Raw genomic sequence first — 16,679 nt, forward strand, 5'->3', positions numbered from 1 at the left:
AATTGCAAACATATCAGAAATCCATTCATTATTTCTCGTTCTATGATATTTATCCCTCTTTCACATGAAACATGCTTGCTGGAAACCCGATTATTTTTATATTGGTAGTGCATTCTCCAGACTGCATTGCGAGACTAGCCTCGTCTTATTCCAGGTTAATTTGGTAACTTTTTCCATTTCATGGTGATTGCCTACATCAACTCAGCAGAGGATACGCCCAGGTCAAGTGCAGCAATGGTTAGGTACTGTATATAGTAAAGTCTTGTCTACTGTGCATTTACAAAATCTTTTAAACATAACTTTAGAGATCAAGATGACAGAACCATTTCTCCTCAGACTGACATTTCTATCTTTCTTTACAGTCTTGCTCTTCTTACGATCTCTCTGATTGAGACTAACAATGTTGATTAATACCGAATAATGGGATGAATTTCTATGGATATGGGCCAATTAGAAGACTTGAGCTAAGATTACTCAAACTGTGTAGCTGGAGACTTTGATCTCACTAGTCTGGCTTTGAACATTTTGTGATTAAAGTGTTATTCTAACTACCTAAAATAGCTCGTCTCCAAAGACTGATTCATATTTGAATAACAAAATAATTTCTTTTTGAAGTTTACCCTACTTAACTTTTAACATACGCCTTCAATAGTTTGAGAACCTTTACTCTATTTCTCCGTGACAATTCCAATTGATAAATTGCAATATCTATAACAACTAGCACAATACGTGAAAGCAGGTAGAGAGAAATATAATGATCACCCATCCATTAATTTAATAAACTCAGATGAAAACGTATGTACCTCCATTTTCACTGACTGAAGAGAATCTTGACAAAATATAAATCAACTCTTTCAATGACTTCAAAAGGTCAAGTAAAACATGCATTGCTTTACTCTCTCCAATAAAAGGGTTAGCTGGCAGGTCTTCATGAAAATAATGCTCTTTAAACAGTGTGTATTTATTTAGCGACAAGCTCTGGGGTACATTTGCAATCGGTGCTAAGTAGTCTTGTTGTATTTCTTATAGATAATGAATAAAGCTGGTGAAAGTGGGTCTGATTGTGATCAAGTCTTGCACTTAATATATTCAATTTAAGCTCAAAACACAAAGTATCATCAAAGACAATCCGAGAAATGACCCACTTGATTATGACCAAAGAATTCAAAAATTAGATCTATTCTGAAATTGTTCAGTGACCTGTGTCTGTGCCGTTGACATCAATGCAACTGTATCAAGGAAAGGTAATTGAAACAGTTGTAATTTTCTTGTTTCTTATAAAGTTTGCATGACAGAAGGACTTTCCCACAGGCTTGTAACTCTAATTCTGAACAATTTGAAACATGTTGGCCCTTTAAGTAGCTTGTGATAAAGAACAACTTAGTTCACCCACTTCACAGTCATGCCATGCTTTTCAGTCAGAAGGCTGTCAAGAAAGCACACCAACAGTGAGAGCTGGATTTGCCTGAATTTCAATTAAGTTCTGACATGTTCGAAATCTCTGCTTCTGGGAGGTCTCAAAGAACATTTGCCCAGAACTCACACTTCAGCAATGTAATAAGAAACAACCTTATATTGGTATTCGTGACTTTACACATAATTTGAAATACACCATTATTTATTTCAAATGAGAAAATATTACAGAAGAACATGAATAGAAGGTGTTGCACTAAAGTAAATAGACATCAGCAGCAGGAGCCACAACCATTATATTTTTCGACTAAAATATTTGACATTTTAATCTTTTAGGCTTATTTGCAATTATTCTTAACACACTGCTAGGCAGACAATAATAGCTACGTTGTTTTGTTTTGCTTCATATTCCATCTGAAAAACAAGCAGGGAAGTGTACTTTGACATCTCTACTCTGCCCAAGATGTTGCCCTCTTGTTCACCTGAAAAATAAAGTCCTTCACTCTCGCTAAGTGTTAATGATAGAAGGGAGGCATAATTCAACCACATATCCAATTTCCAGCTCGTTGCCATTGCTACAATTGGCTACAGGGACCGCAATGAAAATAGCAGATGTAATTGTTGCAACAGCAATCCTGATGTTGGCTTTTTATGGTGGAATTAACCCAGTACTGCAAACCTATCCAAGTCCAAATGTATGGAAACATTTCTGTCATCTTCAAGTGACATCCTTTCCCTTCTGGCATAGTCCTGGGCATCTTCTCTAACACTACCTACCCTTCCTCTATCGCACGATAGGGGGCTGAACTGGGTGACGAAACCTCCACTGGGTGGCCCCCATGAAACCACATGGAATTATGTTTTATTTATTCATTATGTGATGTGGCATCATTAGCAAGTTCACCATTTATTGTCCGATAGCTCCTGAGGTGGTGGTGATGAAGCAGGTTATTAAAATGCTGCAGTCCTTCTGGTGAGGGTATTCCTACAAGGCTATTGAGTAGGGCATTCCTGCCAACAATAGAGGAATGGTGATACGTTGCCAAGTAAGTTGGTGCATAACTTGGATGGGAAGCGACAGGTGGTGATGCTTCCATCCGAGTCACACACCAGCTCCCCTTCTCCTCCTATGCCGCAGGGACTGAAGGCTTGGGAAGAGCTGTTGGAATAGCCAAGGTAAGCTGCAAGCAGCTTTGCAGAAGACGCACATGTGCTGATGGTGGAGGGAATGAATGTTGAGGAGTGCCAAATGGGCGACTTTGCCCTGCATTGCGTTGAACTTCTTGTGTGTCTTTGGAGCTGCATTTATCCAGGCACGAGGAGAATATTCTATCACAATCCTGACTTTATCTTTTTAAGACGATGAAACATCTTAAGGTAAGGCATGGACTGCTTTACTTGCTGAGGAGTTGTAAATGGAATTGAATAACAATGAATATATCCCCTTCTGACCTACGTTCTGACCAACTTCACTGATGAAATAGCTGTACGTGGTTGGGCCTAACATACTGTGCTGAGGAACTCATGCAATAATGCCCAGGGGTTGGAATGATTAATGTCCAACAACCACAACAACATCATCTACCCGAGATGGACTCCAACCATTGGAATGTTTTTTCCTTGATGCCAATAGCTCACCGGCACCTCTACTTCCTCAGGAGGCTAAAGAAATTTAATATGTCCCCTTTGACACTCACCATGGAAAGCACCTTATCTGGATGCAGCACAGCTTGATATGGCAACTTCTCTGCCCAGGACCACAAGAAACTGCAGAAAGTTGTGGACATAGCCCAGCACATCTTTGAAACCAGCCTCCCCTCCTTGGACTTTACTTCTCGCTGCTTTGGTGAAGCAGCCAGCATAATCAAACCCACCCAGCCAGGTCATTCTCTCTTCTCTCCTCTTCCATCAGGTAGAAGATACAGGAGCCTGAGGGCACGTACCACCAGGCTTAAGGACAGTTTCTATCCCACTATGATAAGACTATTGAACGGTTCCCTTATACGATGAGATGGACTCTGACCTCACAATCTACCTTGTTGTGACCTTGCACCTTATTGCACTGCACTTTCTCTGTAGCTGTGATACTTTACTCTGCACTGTTATTGTTTTTACCTGTACTACCTCAATGCACTCTGTACTAACTCAATATAACTGCACTGTGTAATGAATTGACCTGTACGATCGGTATGCAAGACAAGTTTTTCCCTGTACCTGGGTACAAGTGACAATAATAAACCAATACCATGCTGGTGAATTAATTGGCTACTGTTAGTTAATGCTACTGTAAAGGCAATAGAATCAAAGAGGTTTTGATGGGCTTGTGAGAGAGAATAAGTTGCAGGGAAATTCAAGGGAAAATACGGCAGATGGGATTGTTCTGCTGGGAGCTAGCAAGGACCATTTGGACCAAATGGCTTCCTTCAGTGTCAACCAAGTATATAAGTAACCTGGGAATCTCAGGACAACGCCATGGTAGATCATCCTCTCTGCACTTTTGGCTGACAACAGATGCTAGCCCTTTAGCTCTACCTCAGCACGTGCTGAGCCCCACCATTGTTGAGGGTGGGGATACTCTTACTGCCTCCTCCTCCTCCTCCTCCCTGCAGCAGTTTAATCATCCAAAGTTAAGAGTCAAGAAAGAATAGCAAAGAGTCAGTCGGACTGCTGTTAGCCTGCAGTTGTATTTTCCAATGGGCGTACGTGACAATGCAGCACCACAGTCACAAAACATTATTTTTTAAGCTAAGAATCTGTGATCTAAAAATATCACAGTTTTGGATTGGTGGGCCCTGAATTCATGTCTCTAAATTGTTAATTCGGGTTATGTCTAATAACTTAAAACTTGCATCATAATGACACCAGAGAATTTACAGCACAAAAACACCTTATTCAGCCCAACTGGTCCATGCCAAAGTTTATGTGCCACACCCGCATTCCATTACACTCTTCGCCTAACTTCACATCCAAACTTTCTAATTCCTATTTTCCCTCACGCACTTCGAACTTCCCTTAATTATGTACAGTATATGCTCTTTGCCTTAACTATTTCATTGTGAGAGCAAGCCCTGAATATTTTCCATTCAGGGTAAAGAAATCTCTTTAAAATTCCTCATCGATTTATAAGTGACCTACTTGTACTTACAACACCTAGTTAAGGTCTTCTTTTCTCTGCCTAACTTGTTAGTTCTGGAATGGTATGCTGCCTTCCAAATCAAGTCAGAGCCAGAGTTGTTAATTTTAACATAGCTTCTGTATGTTTCACTTCTTTACCCCAAAGCATGATCCCAGTGTTTGCCTGACTTTCTTCATAGCTTCACCAGCCTGCATCACTTTGTGATTTGTCCATCTGCATCATTCAATCACTATATTCCTCCACCTCCACTGGATTCGTTCAAAGGTAACAAAGTCTCATTCTTACCACCAAATTGTAATAGCTCACATTCAAGTAAATTCATGTTCCACTTACAATTTGCATGTTTAATATAATCATTTTTGTTGTTTCCCCAGTTTTCTTTTGCTTGTACAATTTGAAATTGTACCTTCAATTTCTATCGATTTTTATCGATGCACCATAGTCCTGTCTGGATGCATCACGGTTTGGTATGGTAACTGCTCTGCCCAGGACTGCAAGAAACTGCAGGCAGTTGTGGACACAGCTCAGCACATCATGGAAACCAGCCTCCCCTCCAGGGACTCTGTCTACACTTCTCACTGCCTTGGTAAATCAGCCAGAATAATCAAAGACCCCACCCACCCTGGACATTCTTTCTTCTCCCCCCTCCCATCGGGCAGAAGATACAAAAGTCTGAAAGCACATACCACCAGGCTCAAGGACAGCTTCTATCCCGCTGTTATAAGACTATTGAATCAAACCCTAATACAATAAGATGGACTTTTGACCTCACAATCTACCTCGTTATGATCTTGCACCTTATTGTCTGCCTGCACTGCCCTTTCTCTGTAGCTGTGACACTTTATTCTGCATTCTGTTATTGTTTTACCTTGTACCACCTCAATGCACTGTGTAATGAATTGATCTGTATGAATGGTATGCCAGATAATTTTTTCACTGTACCTCGCTCAGTACATGTGACAATAATAAACCAATTCCAACTTCCAGGTCCAAATCACTCGTCAATCAAAACTATAGCAGGCTCAGAATGGTGTACACATTCTGGCGTCTCCTCTGTCCTCCTCCTGATACCTTGCAGTGATGGAGCTTGGAGTAGAATGCCTATCTGGTGGTCAAGTGTCACATGGGTGAACGATGTGGCCCACATAGAACCAGCTGTGTAATTAGAGCCTCAATGCTGGGAACGTTTCCTTGGGAGAGGATGCTGATAACGGCTCATTTATCCTGCCCATTGATTTGGAGGATCTTACAAAAACATCACTGATATTATTCCTCCCGTATGCTAAGATGCCTGCCAAAGAGAGTCCATGATTCTGAAACATATGGGCAAGCGGGGGTCACCGCTGCAAATAGAGCTTTGAGCCAGGTTTGAGACCTTAGAAACAGAATCAGCTTTATTATCACTGACATATGTTGTGAAATTTGTTGTTGTGCGGCAACAGTACAGTGCAAGGCATAAAAATTACCATGTTACCAAATAAAAATAAAATGGTGCAAAAGCGGAATAATGAGGTAGGGTTCATGGACTGTTCAGAAATCTGACGGCGGAGGGGAAGAAGCTGTTCCTGAAACAATGAGTGTGGGTCTTCAGGCTCCTGTACCTCCTCCCCGATGGTAGTAATGAGAAGAGGGCACATCCCAGATGGTGAGGGTCCTCAGTGATGGATGCCGCCTTCTTGAGGCACCGCCTCTTGATGATGTCATCGATGTTGGGGATGGTTGTGCCCACGATGGAGCTGGCTGAGTCTGCAACCCTCTGCAGCCTCTTGTGATCCTGCACATTGGAGCCTCCATGCCAGGAGGAGATGCAACCAGTCAGAATGCTCTCCATCTGCACAGCTGTAGAAATTTGCAAGAGTCGTTGGTAACATACCAAATCTCCTCAAACTCCTAATGAAGTAAAGCCACTGGCGTGCCTTCTTCATGATTGCATTGATGTGTTGGGCCCAGGATAGATCCTCTGAGATCTTTGTGATAAATATTCACTTTCCAGGCCCCAAAAAGGCTTACTGCTAACCTCAGCCTTTTAGCACAGCAGCATGACCTGTCCAAAGTCCAAGAAGTGGTTGCTCATTAAGCTAAAATCCCTTTTGCAAAATCAGCTGAAATCGTCCAAGGCTCAAGATGTTCGTTGTTTGCTAAGTTAAACATCAAACCAATATTCCCTGCTCAGCTCCTTGACATAAGAGAACAATGGGATCCACGTACACTTAATTAAACGCTCTAGTCACTTGGCCTGAAAATGTGGTTGAAAAAACATCACATGCCAATGTCGTCAACCAAGTGAAACAACAGTATAAATGTTAGAAAGCAGTCAGGGTAGGGGGAATGAGAGAGAGAAGGGGTTACAGAAAGAAGAGCTAGAATTCATTCCTCAGCCTCTGGTTTTTGCGACGGATGACTTGTTCATCTGCAACTTGTTGGTATGACTTTTTAGCTTGTAAGAATTGTACTTGTGTTTGGAAATCCTTTGTTAAGTTACAAGTTGTTGTTAAGAATCACTTATTAGAATTAAACGTGTCTCAGTTAAAAGAAAATAAACTGTGTTTAAACTGCTTCGTTAGCTAGAAATATCTTCTCCTTGATTGGGAGGAGGGACCCACTGCTCAAAATAGTGATTATTGACAGCTTGACCTTCCCGTAGAGACTAAAGCAGTGAAGTAAACTAGTCCTTGAAGTGTAGGTTGATACAGTATAATCTACCTATAGTGAGGGTGCCTGTAGATACTTACGCCAGATAAGTAGCTTGAGTTAAATTTAGAGCTCTCGGACAGTACACTCAATATCACCACAAGTTGATGCCCTGGAACTTGAAGCTGCTCACCCTTTCCACTGCTGACGCCTCAAATGAGGACTGGTGTGTGTTCCCCCGACTTCCCCTTCCTGAAGTCCACAATCAGTTCCTTGGTCTTGCTGATGCTGAGTATGAGGTTATTGTTGCAACACCACTCAACCAGTTGATCTATCTCACCCCTGTATGCCTCCTCGTCGCAATCTGAGATTCTGCCAACAACTGGGGTGTCATTGGCGAATTTATAGATGGCGTTTGAACTGTGCTTAACCACACAGTCGTGAGTGTAGAGAGAGTAGAGCAGTGGGCTCAGCACGCATCTTTAAGGTGCACCTGTGTTGATTGTCAGTGAGGAGGAGATTTTACTACCGATCCGGACTATCTGTGGTGTCCCGATAAGGAAGTCAAGGATCCAGTTGTAGAGGGAGGTACAGGCCAAGATTTTGAAGCTTGCTGATTAATACTGAGGGGATGATGGTGTTGAACGCAGAACCGTAATCCATAAACAGGAGCTTGACGTATGTCTTGCTGTTGTCTCGGTGCTCCAAAGCCGAGTGGAGAGCCATTGAGATTGCATCCACTGTAGACCCGTTGTGGCGGTAGGCAAATTGCAGCGGGTCCTGACCCTTACTCAGGCAGGAGTTAATTCTAGCCATGACCAACCTCTCAAAGCACTTCATCACAGCAGATGTGAGTGCTACTGGGCAACAGTTATTGAGACAGCTCACCCTGCTCTTCTTGGGCACTGGTATGATTGATCCCTTTTGAAACAGGTGGGAACCTCAGACTGCAGCAGTGAGAAGTTGAAGATGTCCTTGAATACTCCAGCCAGTTGGTCGGCACAGATTTTCAGTGCCCTGCCAGGTACACCATCGGGACCTAACGCCTTGCGAGGGTTCACTCTCTTGAAGGATATTCTGATGTTGGCCTCCGAGACAGAGATCACAGGGTCGTCAGATGCTGTGGGGATTCGCACAGGTGTAGTGTTATTCTCCCTTTCAAAGCGTGTATAAAAGGTGTTGAGCTCATCGGGGAGTGAAGCGTCGCTGCCATTTATGCTGTTGGGTTTCACCTTGTAGGAAGTAATGGCAGGCAAATTCTGCCACAGCTGTCGTGCATCTGATTGTGTCTCTAACTTCACTCGGAATTGCCTTTTTGCTCTCACGATGGCCTTCCTTAGGTTGTACCTTGACTTCATGTACGGTTCTGGATCGCCGGTCTTGAACGCCACAGATCTTGCCCTCAGAAGAGTGCGAATCTCCTGGTTTATCCAGGTCTTCTGGTTTGGGAAGACTGTGTTTTCAAAGGCACACACTCATCCACGCAGGTCTTGATGAAGTCAGTGACGCTGTGGCATAACCTTAACCTTCAAACATCCTTTTCTTCAAACAATTATAATCACTGCTTGCTCACTGAAGGCGGTGGTGAATTCCACTGCCTTCACTGGGAGTTAGCACCGATATGTGAATCATTTGCCCTGTTTTACAGGGTCTCTTTGTGAACCTTTATGTTCAAGGAACAGTGTAGTACAGGGTCGGCAGTTGGAAGAGGAACTTTGATTCGCAGAAGGCCCTTCAGTGAGTGAGTTGACAATGACTGCTTGCTTGGTCTCCAAATGTCTGCCTTCCTGATAATACCTAGCTTCAGTCTTTAGCTGGACTTATAAGACAATATATCTTTATTAGTCACATGTACATCGAAACACACAGTGAAATGCATCTTTTGCGTAGACTGTTCTGGGGGGCAGCCTGCAAGTGCCGCCACGCTTCCGGCGCCAACATAGCGTGCCCGCAACTTCCTAACCCGTACATCTTTGGAATATGGGAGGAAACCGGAGCACCCGGAGGAGATCCACGCAGACACGGGGAGAGCGTACAAATTCCTTACAGACAGTGGCCGGATTTGAACCCCGGTCGCTGGCGCTGTAAAGTGTTACGCTAACCGCTACACTACCGTGACCTTTCCAAAGATATTGCTATTCATGTGTGAATCGCGCCTCTTTTATTGAGATGATGCAACAGCTAGCTTTGATACAGTTCTAACCTGATGTGTACATTTGTAAAATTTCAAACTCGTTTCTTTTTATTTAACACTTTGATTGATGTAGGGTGATGAGCAGCATCTGCTTCCAAGGCCTTTGTTGACTGCTCATTGCTGCTTTCTTTCTACATTAATTGTAGATAATGTTACCACTCAGCTGAATTCCCACTGTGCTACAGCTGCTTTACGTCTGGTTAATTTGCAGAAATTGGCACAGGTGTGAAATGTTTAAACCAAAATGGTGGTGTTACAAATACAAACACAGCCTTAGATAGTGGCACCTTAATTGTGCAATTTGTTCAAAGTAAATTTAGATCTGTGACAATGAGTGAAGCTCTTAAAAGATTCTCTTCAGTGTTTCCCTTCAGATTTATGAAGTCCCAGGCTATGGAAAATGTATTTATCAGCATGAATATTGTGAATCGCTTGTACTTTAAACCTTGAGATTTCACAGTATAAAAACAGCCCACTTAAAATATTATTGCTATGCTTGATTTTAAAGGGCTGTATTTTTTTACCCTTGTACCTTCATGGGATGTGGGAATCACTGGCAACCTCAGCATACAATGCCATCCCTAATTACACGGAAGCATAAATCAAGCAGGCTGCTTAGTCCTGGATGGTAGTTATACTTGTTAGGTACTGTTGAAATTGTGCTCACCTGGACAATTGGTGGGGGGTGGGGTCAGGGGGGGAGCATCTGCGGTCGGGTCGGGGAGTTCAGGGGGTGGTATTCAATCACATTCCTATCTTACGCCACATTTACGGTGGGAAGGCTTCAAGGAGTCAGGAGGTGCAGAACACTACTCACAGCAGAATAACTCAGCATCTGGCATCTCTTGTAGTCTCAGCATTGACAGCAGTGTGCTGGTTATGTTATTATTGTAGCCAGAATTCTGGATCATTGATCCAAAAAACACGAGATTGAAACCGAGCTCAGATGCTGGGAAATTTAAATTCGTGCAATTTAATAAATCTGGAACAAAAAAAATAAAGCAGTAACCACAGAGCTACTGGATTGCTGTAAAAGCCTGATGGGTTCACCAGTGGAAGAAAATCTACTATCCTTACTCAGTCTGGCCCTGCATGAGAGTTCAGAACTACCAATGAGTTCTGGGCAATTAGGGATGAATAATAAAAGGCAGCATTGTAATTCAACTAATTAATCATTCATCACTTCTTACTGAACACAGCTGATCTCCTTTGGTTCCTTGCCTCCTTGTTCATCCCAAACATCTTACCGTTATCAATTTGAAATGTTACCTCAATTTCTATCTGCTTTGAAGCAGTCCAGGTTGCTGAATGTTTCCACCAATTTCTATTCTTCAGTATCCTGTTTGTTTTTGTGTAGTTTGCTTAGCTTAGCACCACTGCTGCTGGCAAGTTCACCAACAAAAGGAGCCATAGCCAATAGTGTTTTGCCATCCCTTTTTGGAGCGCATAGCAAACTACATGTTATCCTATGTGATTTTCAACACAGGTAGATGCCAAATTTAACACTGAACATTGAGAACATACAGCAACTTTTGGGCAATCCTTTTTTGCTCTGCCACAAATCTGCAGAGCAAAAGATTATTTCCTTTCCAGGACATTTGAGATTCTGGATGGATTGTGGATTTCAGAAACTGACCCACTGCAAGATAACGGTGATGGAAGATGTACTCTATTCTGGAATGAAGACTTCAAAAAATAATTGCCAGAAACCACAGGTAAATATCTCGTTGGGGAATATCCTACACTTACGTTGCTAATTTCACATCTCCGGCTCACTTTGTGAATAAGTCAGAGTTACACAGCATGAAACAGGCCCTTCACCCCCAAATCATCCGTGTCAGTCAAGGCCCCTTCCTGAGCTCGTCCCATTTGGCCCATATCCCTCTAAATCTTTCCTATCTACATACCTGTTGAAGTGTCTTTTCAACATCATGATTGTTCCCGCCTCTACCACCTCCTCTGGCAACTCGTTCCATATACCCACCACCCTCTGTGTGAAAAGTTTCCCCTTTAAATCTTTCCCCTTTCACCTTAAACCTTTACCTCTAGCTTTAGACTCCCTGACCCTTGGAAAAAAACACCTTAGCTGTGCCCCTCAGGATGTCATAAACCTCGATCACGTCACCCCTCAGCATCCCTTGCTCCAGGGAAAACATTCTCTCCTTAAGCCGTCCAGTCCTGGCAACATCCTTGTGAACCTTTTCTGCACTGTCTCTAGCTTAATCACATCCTTCCTATAGTATGGCAACCAGAACTGTACACAATATATTCCAGGTGCAGCCTCACCAATGCCTATACAGCTGTAACATGATGTTCCAGCTCTCATGCTCAATACCCCGCCTGATGAAGATGATCATGCCATACGCTTTTCTTCACCACCTTGTCTACCTGTGTCGCCACTTTCAGGGAACGGTGTACGTGTACCCCTTGGTCTCTCTCTGTTCTACAACACTCCCCAGGACTCTGTCATTTACTGTGCAAGTCCTGCCCTGGTTTAACTTCTCAAAATGCAGCACTTCATTCTTGTCTGAGCTAAATTCCATTTGACATTCCTTTGATCATTTCCCCAGTTGATTTACATACTGTTGTAATATTAGATAAATTTCTTCACTGTCTACCAGACCACCAATGTAGTAAGCATGCCACCAATGTTGTTATCCAAATTGTTAAAAAAGGGGACCTAGCACCAATCTCTGTGGCACACCACTGGTCACAGGCCTCCACTACCACCCTCTGACTTCTTCCATGAAACCAATGTTCTAGCCAAGCTCACCTTGGTTCCCATGTGATCTCACCTTCTGGACCAGTCTACTATGTGGAACCTTGACAACTGCCTTGCTAGAGTCCATGTAGACAACACCTACTGCCCTGCCCTTGTCAATACTCTTTGTTGCCCATTCAAAAAACTCAATTAAGTTTGTGAGACACGATTTCCCACGCACAAAGCCATGCTGACTATTCCTAATCAGTCTTTGCATTCCTGAGGGCACATACCACCAGGCTTAAGGATAGCTTCTATCCCAATGTGATATTACATTGATAGACTATTACAGTGATAGACTATTGAACGGCTCCCTTATACGATGAGATGGACTCTGACCTCACAATCTACCTTGTTGTGACCTTGCACCTTATTGTCTACCTGCACTGCACTTTCTCTGTTGCTGTGACATTTTACTCTGTACTGTTATTGTTTTTATCTGTACAACCACAATGCACTGTGTACAAACTCAATGTAACTGCACTGTGTAATGAATTGACCTGTACGATCGGTATGCAAGACCAATTTTTCACTGTACCTCGGTACAAGTGACAATAATAAACTAATACCAAATGCAGGTAAATCCTGTCTCTCAGAATCCTCACCGGTAACTTTCACACTGCTGGCCTGCAGTTCCCTGGCTTGTCCTTGAAGCCCTTCTTCAATAAAAGCACAACATTTGCCTGCCTCCAGTCTTCTGGTACCTCACCCATGGCTAAGGAAGATCTGAAAATCTCTGCCAGGGCCCCAGCAAGTTCTTCCACAACATCTGAGGATACACTTTGTCAGGCCCTGGGGATTTATCCACCCTTATGCACCTCAGGTTCGCCAACACCTCCTAATTCGTAATATCGACATGTTTCAAGACACCAGTTCTCTTCCCTGAATTCCCTAGCTTCCAGGACCTTCTCCATAGTAAATACAGATGAGATGTATTTAAGACCTTGCTGATCTCCCGTGACTCCGCACAGACTACCACACTGATCCTAAAAGGGACCTATTCTCTCCCTAGTTACCCTTTTGCTCTTAATATACTTATAGAATCTCTGAAGATTTTCCTTTGTCTGCCAAAGCCATCTCCTGCCCTCTTTTTGCCCCCTGATTTCCCCTTTTCAGTGTTCTCCAACATCCCTTATACTCAAGGGATTTGTTTGATCCCAGTAACCTATAATTCCTTCTTTTTCCTGACCAGAGCCTCAATGTCCCTCATCATTCAGGGTTTCCTAATTCTGCCAACCTTGCCCCTCACTCTACGAAGATGATGTTGGCCCTGAACTCTCCCTATCTCACCTTTAAAAGCCTCCCATTTGCCAGACTTCCCTTTACCTAATCAACCTTTCCAAATTCCTGCCTCATACCATCAAAATTAGCCTTGCTCTAATTAGGACTTTAACTTACGGACCAGAGGATTTTGAAGGATTCTGCCATTGTTAAATCCACGTCAAATAAATAAATACCTGAATGGTGATTTACAGCTTTTTCTGGTTAATTTTTAGTACATGGTATAACAGCTTCCAATGGAGAAGTAAACTGAAATCTACCCAAACTGGAATTTCTAATTTCAATTTACAGATTTATATGAATCTTCATATCTATTAGTAGGTACCTACTGTTTCAAACTTTTAATCAGAGACCACAATATAATTCCCATGTATAAACTTATAAACCTTATCAGACACATACGTTTAATTCGTACCATTTCAACAGATAATTTTTACGATTATAAAACTCCGTAGTTTCAAGGACACAAATATCCATTGCAAGCCCACAATCTCTTACATCTGTCTCAACTCTACTTCCTTCCACCTTGCCTCCTGTCAGGATACCATTCCAATGTCCATCTTCTTCGCATTTGCTCTCATGATGACACATTTCACAGAAGGTGCCTCGGAGAGGTCTTCCTCCCCCCCGCACCGTGACTTCTCCTTTTACCATCGTTAATAGAGCCCTTGGCCACAACTCATCTGCTTTCTGCACCTCGGCTTTCATCTCCTCTCCACCTGGACAGGACAACGAGAGTTCCCTTGGGCCTCACCTACCACCCCACCAACCTCCCCATTCCAAGGATCATCCTTTGCAATTTGTGTCAGATTCAGTACGATGCCACCACCGAACACATCGTTCCCTCCATCCCCCTTTCAGCATTTTGAAGGGACCGTTTCCTTTGCAACTCCTTGGTCCGCTCTTCTGCCCCCGCCAGACCTCCCCCTTCTTAAAGTACTTTGGCATGCAGCCATAGGAAATGACACACCTGTTCTTTTACCTCTTCCTCCTACCATCCTTGGACCCAAACAGTCCTTCTAGGTGAAGCAATGATTCACTTGTACTTCTATTCTAGCGTACCGCATTCGATGATCTCCTCTACGTGACAGAAAGCAAACTCGGATTGGATGGCTGCTCTGTGGAGCAGTTGCATTCAACTCACTCTCTGTTGCCTGCTACCCTAATTTTCCACCTCGCTGTGGTCTGTTGCCTCTTTCACTGCTGTAACAACACCCAATGCAAGTTTGACAAGCAGCACCTCATTAAACACATTGCCCACTTCCAGGCTTAATGCTAAATTCTACCAACTTCTATTAACTCGTTTTCTCGGTCTGTATCAGAATTGGTTACTTCTGCTACGTCATCTGTCAGTGATATTGACTCAGCTTTTCTCTCTCCATTAGCCTTCAGTCCTGCAATTCATGTCATTTCATGTTCCATTGTCTGCATTCTCACTCTTGAATTGACCTCATCTCAGAGCTTTTGTCCCAAACTTTTCCCTTTCTGTCTATCCCCATTTACTCTCCAACTTATTTCCACAACAAACCCGGTCTCAAACTTTCAGAGATATTTCCTATAGAACACTACAGCACAGTACAGGCCCTTCGGCCCACGACGTTGTGCCGACATTTTATCCTGATCTAAGATCTATCTAACCCTTCCCTCCCACACAGCCCTCCATTTTTCTATCATTCATGTGCCTAAGAGTCTCTTAACTGTCCCTAATGTATCTGCCCCCACAACCTCTGCCAGCAGTGCATTCCACACATCCACCACTCTCTACGTGGATAAAACTTACCTCTGACATTCCCCCATACCTTCCTCCAATCATCTTAAAATTATGCCCCCTCGTGTTAGCCATTTTTGCTCTGGGAGAAAGTCTCTGACTGTCCACTCGATCTACGCCTCTTATTATCTTGTACACCTCTATCAAGTCACTTCTGATTCTCCTTCTCTCCAAAGAGTAAAGCCCTAGCTCGCTCAACCTATCCTTTGTTTTATCAATTCCTTCCCTACCTTCTGTACAAATGACCACATTTTCTGCATCTTAAAACTAACTTGTTTTCTGTTTCCCAGTTCTGATGAAGGGTCTTCAATCTGAAATATTTACTCTGTTTCTTCTTCCACAGATGCTGCCCAAGATATTGAGTATTTCCAGTGTTTTCTGTTTTTGTCTCTATAGTTTCATAGTTGTTTCTCCATCCCCCAAATGTTGCTCTGTGTCAAGAAAGGACTAAAGAAACATTCCCATCCATCTGAGGGGAAGTCCTCAACCTCAGTCCAACTTGCAATTTGCACATCTGCTTCGCTTAAATTGTGCTCTGACTACTTTGCTTTTGGGGGTACAGAATGGACAACAAAATATTTCCCCCTCATCTGAAACTGCATGTACTTTGGCTCAGTTTCTATTTAAAAAAAACTTAACCCAACTGACAAACTGTCCACAATGTCGGTAAACACGGGATTACCACAGATGGATCCAAGGCCTGGGTATTCTGTAGAAAGACTTAACATATGAGGAGAGTTTGATTTCTCTGGGCCTGCACTCAATGGAGTTCAGAAGGATGGGCGGTGGGGGGGGGGGGGGGGGGGGGGGGGGGGGGGGGGAAGGGAGGGAGTACGGGAGTGGGGGAGAGGGAGGGGGGAGTGAGGGACGGACGGAGGGGGTGAGGAAATCTCATTGAAACCTACTGGATACTGAAAAGCCTGGATAGAGTGCACATGGAGAGGATGCTTCCATTAGTAGAACAGTCTCAGATCGGAGGGCACAGCCTCAGAATAAATGGACGTCCCTTTAAAACTGAGATGAGGAGGAATTTCTTCAGCTAGAGGGTGGTGAATCTGTGGAATTAGTTGCCACAGAGGGCTGTGGAGGCCAAGTCATTGGGTGTATTTAAGGAAAAGATTGATAGGTTCTTGATTTGTAAAGGGGTTTAGGGTTACGGGGAGAAGGTGGGACAATCAGCCAGGATTGAATGGTGGAGCAGACTCAATGGGCTGAATGGCCTAATTCTGTTCCCATATCTCATGGCTTTATGACTTTCTCAACAGTCTGATCAGAATAAAATAATCTAGAAAGGTGCATTGGAAAATCATACAACAGAATGAAAAGTCCAAATGGCAAGAACAGGGCAATTGCGCTGTCCTTTTGTGTCAAAGTAAAAGCACTGTAACTATATCAGCATTTACTTTAGCGTAGGTAAACATTTTGTTATTGCTACTCTACTCTTCTTCAATGACAACTCTGTAATCCAAAATGAACTCTCTCTAAAATCAAACAT

At 43.1% G+C, this 16,679-nt stretch overlaps 1 protein-coding gene across 11 annotated transcripts in view; it reads right to left on the reverse strand.

The window, feature by feature from the left end:
* Window positions 1-16,679, reverse strand: part of LOC127570293 (RNA-binding motif, single-stranded-interacting protein 3) — a 950,275-nt gene that overhangs the window by 460,511 nt on the left and 473,085 nt on the right. The gene's annotated exons all lie outside the window — the stretch shown is intronic.

The sequence above is a fragment of the Pristis pectinata genome, chromosome 5 (genome assembly GCF_009764475.1).
Source record: "Pristis pectinata isolate sPriPec2 chromosome 5, sPriPec2.1.pri, whole genome shotgun sequence".
NCBI classification, from domain to species: Eukaryota; Metazoa; Chordata; class Chondrichthyes; order Rhinopristiformes; family Pristidae; genus Pristis; species Pristis pectinata.